This window comes from Lytechinus pictus, chromosome 18 (assembly GCF_037042905.1).
Source record: "Lytechinus pictus isolate F3 Inbred chromosome 18, Lp3.0, whole genome shotgun sequence".
Classification (NCBI taxonomy): domain Eukaryota; kingdom Metazoa; phylum Echinodermata; class Echinoidea; order Temnopleuroida; family Toxopneustidae; genus Lytechinus; species Lytechinus pictus.
In genome coordinates, this window is record NC_087262.1 from 21,317,071 (window position 1) to 21,327,073 (window position 10,003).

Sequence of the window (10,003 nt, forward strand, 5' to 3'; positions counted from 1 at the left end):
AGCTTCATCAGAACACTGTCATAGATGGTGAAGTTGATGCAGCCCGACAAAGTTTTTTATTGTGAAAAAAAAATCCATGTGGATTGATTGTCAGTTTTGTCCAGTTTATATTAATAGGCATTTATATAGCGCCATCTATCTAGAAATATTCTATTCCGAGGCGTGATGTTATTATTTATTTACCTGATGTTCCAGTTCATGGATTACACTTTCAAAATTTTCCACAGCATGGTTTCATGCATCCTGAAGGTGTTCTATTGATTTTAAAATTGATTTTAAAACTGATTTTAGTTGATGAACCTCCTGAATCAAGTCAGAAAGTCTAAATGCATTCAATGGGGACAATTAACTTATTTTGAGAAAGAAGCGAGAGAAATTTTTGTCATAATTTCACAATTATTAAATATTTTATTATTATAATTTTGATACTTATGGTTAGGGTGGAACTCTCTTCGATTTCAGTCCAACAGCTAACAAATTGTTCACAGATGGCAGATCACAAAGGGTAAATATTGAGGCATATCAGAAACGATTTGCTCAGAAACTCACATGTAAATCTGAATCCACTCTCATTTCAGGGATCAGTGAGAGCATCTTAACAAAGAAGACAGAAGAAATGCTAATGAGCCAATCGTCGAATAATCACCTCATCGCATCATGATCCAATCTTGTCCAATTATTCTGCGCATCCCGATTTTTACATTGAAATTTCAAACTCACCTTGCTCATTAATGCGTATAGAGTTCGTCACATATTAAGTATTCAATTAAAGAGGAATAATTGAAATGTATGATGATTATTCCTCTAAATAATCATAATTCATTTGCCTTTGAAGAAAAAAAGACATGGAAATCCCAGTTTCCTTTTTTGTGGGATGCACTGTATAGTGATAATTTTTTCCTTATTTACTGACTGTATGTTGGCAGAGGTGTGTGTGAGTATCAAAAGATGCAAATAACATTTGAATACCCCTTTTAAGTTAAAACAAAATGATTATTGAGTCCAGATTTTCTCCTTTTCTCCCTCAAATATGAAAGGGGTATTACATGGCAGCCTGCCAGTCTTCCACACACACTCTCATGGCTATACATGGATTCTTACGGTGTGAACTGGGCGATGATATTGATAGTTTTTTCTCTTCGGCATTCCAGTAATTAAGTCAAGCTTTACAATCAATGATGCATAGGCGATTAGGAACGGTTGACACAATCTATTAGCAGTCTGAATTAAAATGCTATTCTTGTAGTTGTGGTAACAAGGCTTAAGTATTTTGACAGAACAACGTAAGTTTTCATAATAGTGGCTGTGACATGAAGGCTAACTTCATATCCTAAGTGTTGCCTGTACAGTAATGATTTTATGTGGCTTGAATAGATCAAATTCAAGAAATCCTTGTCGCAAGGGAGGCGTGCCGCATTATCGTCTTTGGAGCGTGGTGCCCTTGTCGGTCTCGCTTTTACTCTGTGGCTGTCTAGTTTGTCTCCGTTTGAGTCGAGGCACAACTCTCTGTTATTCAATCACATTATACAGGTCTGAAAATAGACTAAGGAAGGTCACAGGGAAATGTGTACGGTGATAACTCAGTATGCACTAGACTTGTCGTCTAGACCCAATGCATTCCGATATATTGCCATTAAAGTCTGTGTGGATGTGTTTTTAGTCTGTCTTGACCCTTCTTTATACTTTTATTCCTTCCCATCTCTCTTTCTTTCCTCTCCCACCCCCCCCCCCCTCTCTCTCCATCTCTCTACCTCTCTCCAGTCTTCTCCATCCGACTTAAGTCCTCTTTTCTCCAAATTCTTCTTCCCTCTTTTCTCAACTCTTTCTATTTCTTCCTCCCTCCATTCTCCCCTGCTTTCTATTTCATTTTCTCCACGATTTTTGTTTCTTTTTGTTTCCTCTCCTCTCTCCCACCAGCTTTTGATTTCTTCCTCTCTGTCTCTCCCTCCTGTATTTCTTTCCTTCTATCTCTTCACACAATTCCCAGTCATGTATCCCCCTCTCCCCCTTTCCATCTCTCTTTCATTCTTTAATGACCAAGAAACATCCCTTTTCATTATCTTACCAACACTAAATTTGGAGGTGGGAGGGAGGGGTAAATTGATTTTTGTAAATAATCTCTCTAATCCCTTCTTTTATCTTTGTTAAGAACATCTACCTGAATTAAATTTGTTCTACTTGGGCTCTTGCGACCTTGGAATGGACGGATAATCACTCAGGGATGCTTCAGCCGGTTTAGAAAAAAAAAAAAATTGGCATGTACCCAGTAAAGTGAGATAGCATAATCTATTTGTAATTGAAATAAATTCTGAAACAATTTTTAAGCAAAATAGTTCTATCAAGCAATAGCGGATTGAGACACATTTACATTTTCAGTATTTTATCAACGGTTATTGATAAACCGGTGTGTTAGCTCAGTTGGTAGTTGACCGGTTAGCAGTTGATCTGGCGCTGTACAATGGCTGCCGGGCCTTCAATCGATTGGGCGAAATGAATTTTCAGAGGGTTTCTATTTCTGTTTCAAACAATGAATTATGGATTTTTATTTACAATTTTATATAGCCAGGCTCCTTGTGAATTGGCAATGTCATTTTTAGTGTCTATAAACCTGTGTTTGAATCCATGATTTTCCAGCTGTTTGGCTGATATTCTCACCACAGAGCCACCCCATTATGATTTTTCTCTTATATCAATAAAGATTAACAATTATAGTAACTTGTCATGATGGTAATGATCATGAAAAACTAGATTTTGATTGGCTGCTGAGCACTGATACTATCGTGTGGTAAATTACCATAGTCATAGGTTCTCATACCTAATCAAATTCATTCCTGCTGCATAGTTGCCTAAGAGCACAGTTCATATTAATGCTAAAAGTAACAAGTATTAGGTATACTTGATTAAAATTTCCTAGTTTGAAGACACTCATTGGAAACGCATAATTGTGCAATGCAAGGACGTTGCATTTTACATTCATATGATAATCACAGTCATAAGGATAGGGTTCATTATTGGGTTTTCATATTATTGTGCGTGTTTATACCACAAATAGATACCCATACCAACGATGTGTTCAATGGGCAACATTATTACCCTGCCTTTATCCTGACCTATAACAGTCACCCCCTTCAGTAACTATGAGGCTGTTCTCACTACGTTCCTAAAACTAGTTTACTGGAAACTAGTTTAGTGGAAACTAGTTTTAACGCGTAGTGAGAACGGTCGAAGCGATCTTCCAAACCAGTTTGGAAATCCACCTCGCGATGTAGTTTTCAAGATCGCTTTGCCTCGTTAAACTGGTTTTAGCGTAAGTGAGGACACAACCGTTCTTCGGGAAGCGATCTTCGCACATTTTGAGCGCGCTACTCCACACGACAGGTGTAGAATGCCTATGCTGCGGTTTCGAATTTCGCGCGAAACGTGTCACCCCACTGAGAGCGTTTCCATAGCAACAAGAGCACTTTACGTGAAGTGATTTTGAAAACCACTTTCGTGTGATCAAGTGGGAACGCTAGCAAAGCAATCTTCCAAAGTGGTTTCCTGAATCGGTTTCCAGTAAACTAGTTTTAGAAAGCGTAATGAGAACGGCCTCTTTGTATTTACACCTGTGGTGGGAGTGGCAAATGTAGATCAGTCATGTGAGTATATTTTCTGGAATATGTACTTATACATATCGTGTTATACTTCATGAAAGCACATAATTGATATTCATCACCTGACAGCTATGCTTGATTTTGATTGGCTGAGAAGCGGGGGATTCTGAGTGTTACTATGGTAAATGAAACAGACTTTGTTGGATAAAGCCTACAATGAGTCCTTTCATGAAATGCTCCTCCTGGAAGCTATACTTATGCTTATTGTAGGTTTAATATTGATTTGATTAGGAGTTTATTTTTTCTCAAATTCTCTCATCTTTTTGTTTAAATAGATTCTATCCTATTCTGTGTCCTTTCCATGCGTCATGTCATGTGTAAAAAAGTGAAAGGGGAAGTGAGCAATTCAGATCAGAGAAGACGATTTGAGGGCTACGGCGATCAATACCCGCTCAAGTGGAAAGGAAATGAGGGACAGAGTATTTGGAATGTCCAAAATGTCAATCAATAAATGAAGACAAAAGTAGAGTCTTTATCAACAGAATTCTTGAGGATTAGATTGCATATCCTTTAATCCCTCATTAGCAGCAGATCACTTACCGATACCATCCCACTAAAGGCTTAACAATGGTGGAGAGAATCGAGCTTTATACTCCATTAATCCCTCTTCCGCCCTACTATCATCAAATTGATAGGTTGAGAAATATGAAAAGGGGAGACAAGGACTGGGAGCAAACTTATTCTTACATCTTCAACATAAACTTTTCAAGACAATTTTTTTCTTTTCTAAGAAAAGATAAAGAGTAATGAATGATGTGTAAGGGGAATATGGAAGGGGAAAAAGAAATATTGAAGAGAGAAAAGGAATATAAAGTTACTCAGAGGAGAAAATGAATTCTAAGAATGAATAAATTAAGAAAGGAAATGAAGGGAGAACAATAGATGGGACAAGAAACAAGAAAATTTGGAAGAAAGTAAGAAACAAACTATAAGACAAATTTTCTTACACAAAGATATTAAGATTAATGAGACTTCCACCACCCCCCCCCCCCCTCTTTCTTGATAAAGAATAGTGTGTGCAAGACTTCTATGTAGGCTAAATAGAAGGCTTTCTATTTTTTTTCACCTAAATTTGCCTCACTACCCATCACCCTCCAAGAAATTGTTTGATTATTCATTTCAAAAAGCAAAATGGACATAAGGAAGTTAACTTAGTGCTTATAGTAGGTTGGATACTCGACCAAACATTTTGAGGTTTAATAATGTGATCCAACCAAGAGACAAAGACCAGTGATGAAAAACAAGAAGCAATTAGAAACTTCTTGAATATATTTCTCCTTTAATTGTGCCATGATTCCTGGCAAGATCCCAGCCTTCTCCCTCAGAAATTTAGTAAATAATGAATAAGTAAGAAACAAAGACGAAGCTGACAAATAATGACCGACAAATCAATCACCAAAATGAACAAGTAGATTTAAAGCTAAAAATAGAAAATAAAACAAATCATCGATCTATTAGCAAGCCAGACAAATTAAGAATGAGGCGGTGATAATGATTTGCTGGGGATTAAAGTGATTGGCAGCTGTACTTTCGATAACTTCATGTGTATATTTTCAGAGAATAAAACATGGTCATCGATTGCTGTTATTTATAGATCACATATTTTGATAGGCTGTGCTAAAGTAAGGTGCGTTTATGTTTCCCATTTTCAGGCCAAGATCATGCTTTTGTTTTTCTTAAAAAGTTTAAAACGGGGTGCAACCTGTGCTATTTTCATTCAAGCATTTATCATAAATGCAAACTCACTGAAAGAGTGTGTGTGTCTTTTTAGTTTTTTGCAGATGTGTATGAATCAAATATGTTTATTTACGTCTGGGACCAACCTTTAACGTCAACATCCGGAAGATATGACCAGGGGCCCATTTCATAAAGGACTTGCAACTGTTGTAACTTTGCCATTATGGCAACTACCATGGCAACCTTGATTCTGATTGGCTGCTAAGCCTGGTTACCATGATAGTTGCCATTATGGCAAAGTTACAACAGTTGCAAGTCCTTTATGAAACGTGCCCCAAGGCTTGTATCTCAATCCTCTTCATCAGTTCGTAAGTTCCCCCCCTGTAGCATGGATCACAGACGCCTGCCCCAACCCCCATTTTAGTGACATTTGTAGTCTTGTGCCAGGCCCAAGACCCAGTGCTCAAGAGAAAAAATGGGTCCCTGGGAATTGCAGCAGGAATTAAGCCTTGATTCAAGGCTACCTATACCAGACATCGATCAATATACCCGGCAGCTGGGGGATGGAATGTTTATAAAGACTCGTTAGGATTTAATGATTGGAAGTGGTATTGTGCCAAACTGTGTTGTGTTATTCCCAGAAATCGTCATCTTCCTCGTGATGAGGTCAGAGTACTTTTTTTGTCATGTATGTATTGGGCATTATTCATGGACATGAGGGCGATGAAGGTATAGCCTGGGGAGGGGGGGCACTCTGATTTGGAAAGGATACTTTATACTGAACTAACTGAAGAGCTGCATATTTCATCTTGGTAGTGTACCAAAGTAGGTTGTGGAGTGGCAAGGGTAGGGGTTTTTGGCCCCAAAATCTGAACTATAGGGGATTAAGAACTGGGTGATCCTCTGCTTGGGGGCAGTGCTTGGGAAATTGAATTTAACATGAGATGGGGGTCTTGAGAACTGACGCCTGAAAAATGTGTACCTTAGATATTGGGGAGATTGGGTTGGTCATTGAAAAAAGGGGGAAAATAACATGCTTGGGAGCGGCTGGCAAGGCGTGAAACGGGGGTTTTACGGGCTGCACATACCCTTACTGCTATTAAAGATAAGACACCATTCTCACTACCGTCCTAAAACTAGTTTAATGTGTAATGAGAACGGTCGAAGCGGTATAATAAGTGATCTTCCGAACCAGTTTAGAAAACCACCTTGCGATGTAGTTTTGAAGATTGCTTTGCCTCGTTAGATTGGTTTTAGCATAAGTGAGGACACAACCGTTCTTCGGGAAGCAATCTTTGCACATTTCAAGCGTGCTACTCCACACACTGTATGTGGACCGCCTACACTGTGGTTTCAAATTACGCGCGAAACATGTCACCCCACTGAGAGTGTTTCCGTAGCAACAAGACCGCTTTACGTGAAGCGGTTTTGAAAACCACTTTCAGATGATCAAATGGGAATGCTGGCTAGCAAAGCGATCTTCCAAACTGGTATCCTGAACCGGTTTCCAGTAAATCAGTTTTAGAAAGAACAATGAGAACGGTTTCTAAGTCCCCCTCCCTGGAGGGAAAAGTGAGAGAGAGGGGGGAGGCTGACTGAGATAAAGACAAACATGGTACATGTGAGAGGGATTTATGTAGGTTGCACAGGCCTATTAACAACAGGAAGGCAAAAGATATTCATTCGAGCCAACCCATTCTCATTTTTTAAAATTTTTTATATAGCTGATTGACAAATTGCATGAATATGATTGTCCATGTAACACTGATTCCATGGAGGATAACTACTGAACTTTTCCCAATATTGGGAAGAAATATTACCAAGTTTTTACCTATATTTGACTGGCGAAAGGATTGGGGCTATTTTATTGTTTCAGGTGATGATTTGATCCCTCAGGAGATGTCTTCATAAATGTTGATTTTTTTTAATAAATGAGCCGGTCAAGGTACCTTTTTCCAGTCAGATATGGGTTGTCAGATATATATCCTATCAAGGAGATAGAGATGATATCTCCTTGATCCTATCTACTGGTAGTAAACATCCTACCCCTGAATTTCATCCTTATATTTATAAATTCTTTTAAAGTGCCACTATGGGAAATGTTTTAGGCCCTTGATACCTCAAGCTTATTTATAGATTAGTTCCTTCCCTTGCCAATGACACAGTTTTTCAATAACCTCTCAACTTATTCTTACAAGTATTTGGCACTTTGCCACAATTAATGATTTTATTGAATAGGGTGTAGAGAGTGATTTGTTTCTTGTTGGACAGAAGCTATTTCAGGCACTGTTAGGATAATTCCCCAAGGTAAAGGGTCTCTCCCCCCATCCCTCCTACGCATTGCCCCCCCTTAAACTTCGACCCCCACTCATCAAAAGTGTGGAACCTACCTGGAAAATAGTGTGTCAGGAGTGGCCCTTTTTTTCTCTCTCTAGGCAGTGCTGCACCAGCCCAAGTTTGCTCAATCTCGAGATTTTAGCCCGATCGGCCCTCTTCGCGATTAATCTTGAGATTCAAGAAACCCTGTCTCCACCATCGCAAGAAGAGCGATTCCTGCTCTAGCGAGGCATCGATGCATTATGGTCTGACGCCGTGAATAAAATTATCCAGAGTGCATTTCCATCTCTGAATTAGCGGGATAATTCGTGATTTAGCGCGCTATTTTGCAAATAGTCCCAAGTTGACTTGGGATTGCAATCTCGAGGTTAATCCTGCGAACTAGCGCGATAATTGCGTCTCCATTACAAATAATCTCAAGATTGTTCAGATCGGGATAATTTGCCGGATCAGAAATAGCGCGCTAATTTGAGAACTGGGGCTGGTGCAGAGGGCCCTTCTCTCTCCATCTTAGTTTAAATGGTTTTATGCAATTGAAGGGGCCACCCACCCTGCTCACATGTCAATACTTTTTTTTTCAACATGTTTTTATTAAGGATTTCATTCAAATGAATTACATAAACTCCAGATAAATACAAAAAATTACAAATCTTCCTTTTATATCAACAAGGATATGCAAAAAAAAAAAACATATATATTTACCAAAAACTGAAGCAATAAGGACGGAATGAAATTTCTTAAAATTATACTTTTATATCTTAAAAAAAACTTACTTAACTGAGCCCCCAACCCTCTATGTATTTTAATAATAATTAATATTAAATAACTAAATGATTTGCAGGAGAACAAAAATCAACCTACATGTATTATCATTGCATCCCATTTTACATCAAGCTTCAACATAACTTTACATTATTATACACACATATACACACCCACCCTAAATACACCAATACCCCACCAATACCCTCACCCCTCCCACACCCTCTCTCCTCAAACTGACGAGTACGGTCAAGCTATGTGTCTCGATGAAGATTTGAGGATGGTTAAAACCCCAAGCCATGTGGAAGCTATTAATTAATATACCACAGGCATCAGGTGAATAGCATACTGATGACTCTTACACCGTCTTCGTTCAACATTGTCACAGCCCCCGTCCCCCATGAAAAAAATTAATGGTTTTGAAAGTGGCTTTCTTAGTCACTCAAAACATCCATCGACATGTTCAATTTCAGCATGATGGAAAGTGGTCATGGTGTCATGGTTCCATGTCAGGAGATGTGTTTGCATGCATTGGTTGCAAAACTAAAATTAATTTTCCTAGATTTTTTTTTTAATAAGAGCCCCCTGTCTAATGGGGGGAGGGTAGGGTGGCGAGAATGCCATCTCTCCTTTTTCTCATTTCCTACTTGTAAAGTACATGTATAGCACACATATAATCATGATTGACTGCGAATATGTGACTTGGACTACACAGTACAATGCAAAAAAAATGAGAACATGCATTTGTGTTAAGCGTACTGAGAATTTTTATAGAGTCTCGGGTCTGATACATCTTTATTTGCTAAGAATTTCTTTTTTTATTTCTTTTCAGTTTTGCTTTCATTTGGTGCAATCAGAGTTTATTAAGGTGAAAGGTCAAATTTACTGATGTATGATGGAGTTCCACAGCCATGTCAGAATTCCTTGTAGATATATAATACAAGAAACCTTGCTGGAGGTATACCTGTACATGAATATTGCAACAGCAAAATTACAGTAAAATTGATGGAAATGTCACTTGTGCAGATTATGTTCTATATACATGTATGTAAGTTGAATAAATGCCTTAAATGCTTATTCTATGTTCAAGCCTTGTGCTTGGTATTGAATATTCAGAAAGGCCAAGAGCAATTTGCTTTTGACTTTGAGTTTGAAAGATATGTATTATCTATTTATTTTTGTAAGACTGAATTTTATTAACCATCCTGATATTCCTCAGAGTTGTATTCTTTTTTTTGTGTATATATTGAATAATAAGCTAGTGATTAGGGCTTAGATGTTGGAAGAAATTGATGTATTATGACATAAAGTTGCCATGTTATGCATTGTAGAAAATAACTATTTGTCTGAAACACAATTACCCAACATGTGACATCTGCTGGGCCCCGTTGTACAAAGAGTTACAATTGATCCGATCAATCGTAACTCTATGGAAATCCATCAGTGTCATAATTTTTTCTAGAGGAAATTTGTAATCAAAGGAGAACACCCCAAATTGTCAAGAAATCAATGAATTTATGGATATGCATTCATATCTAGATTTTTTTTTTAACAAACATGCATTTCATATGTTG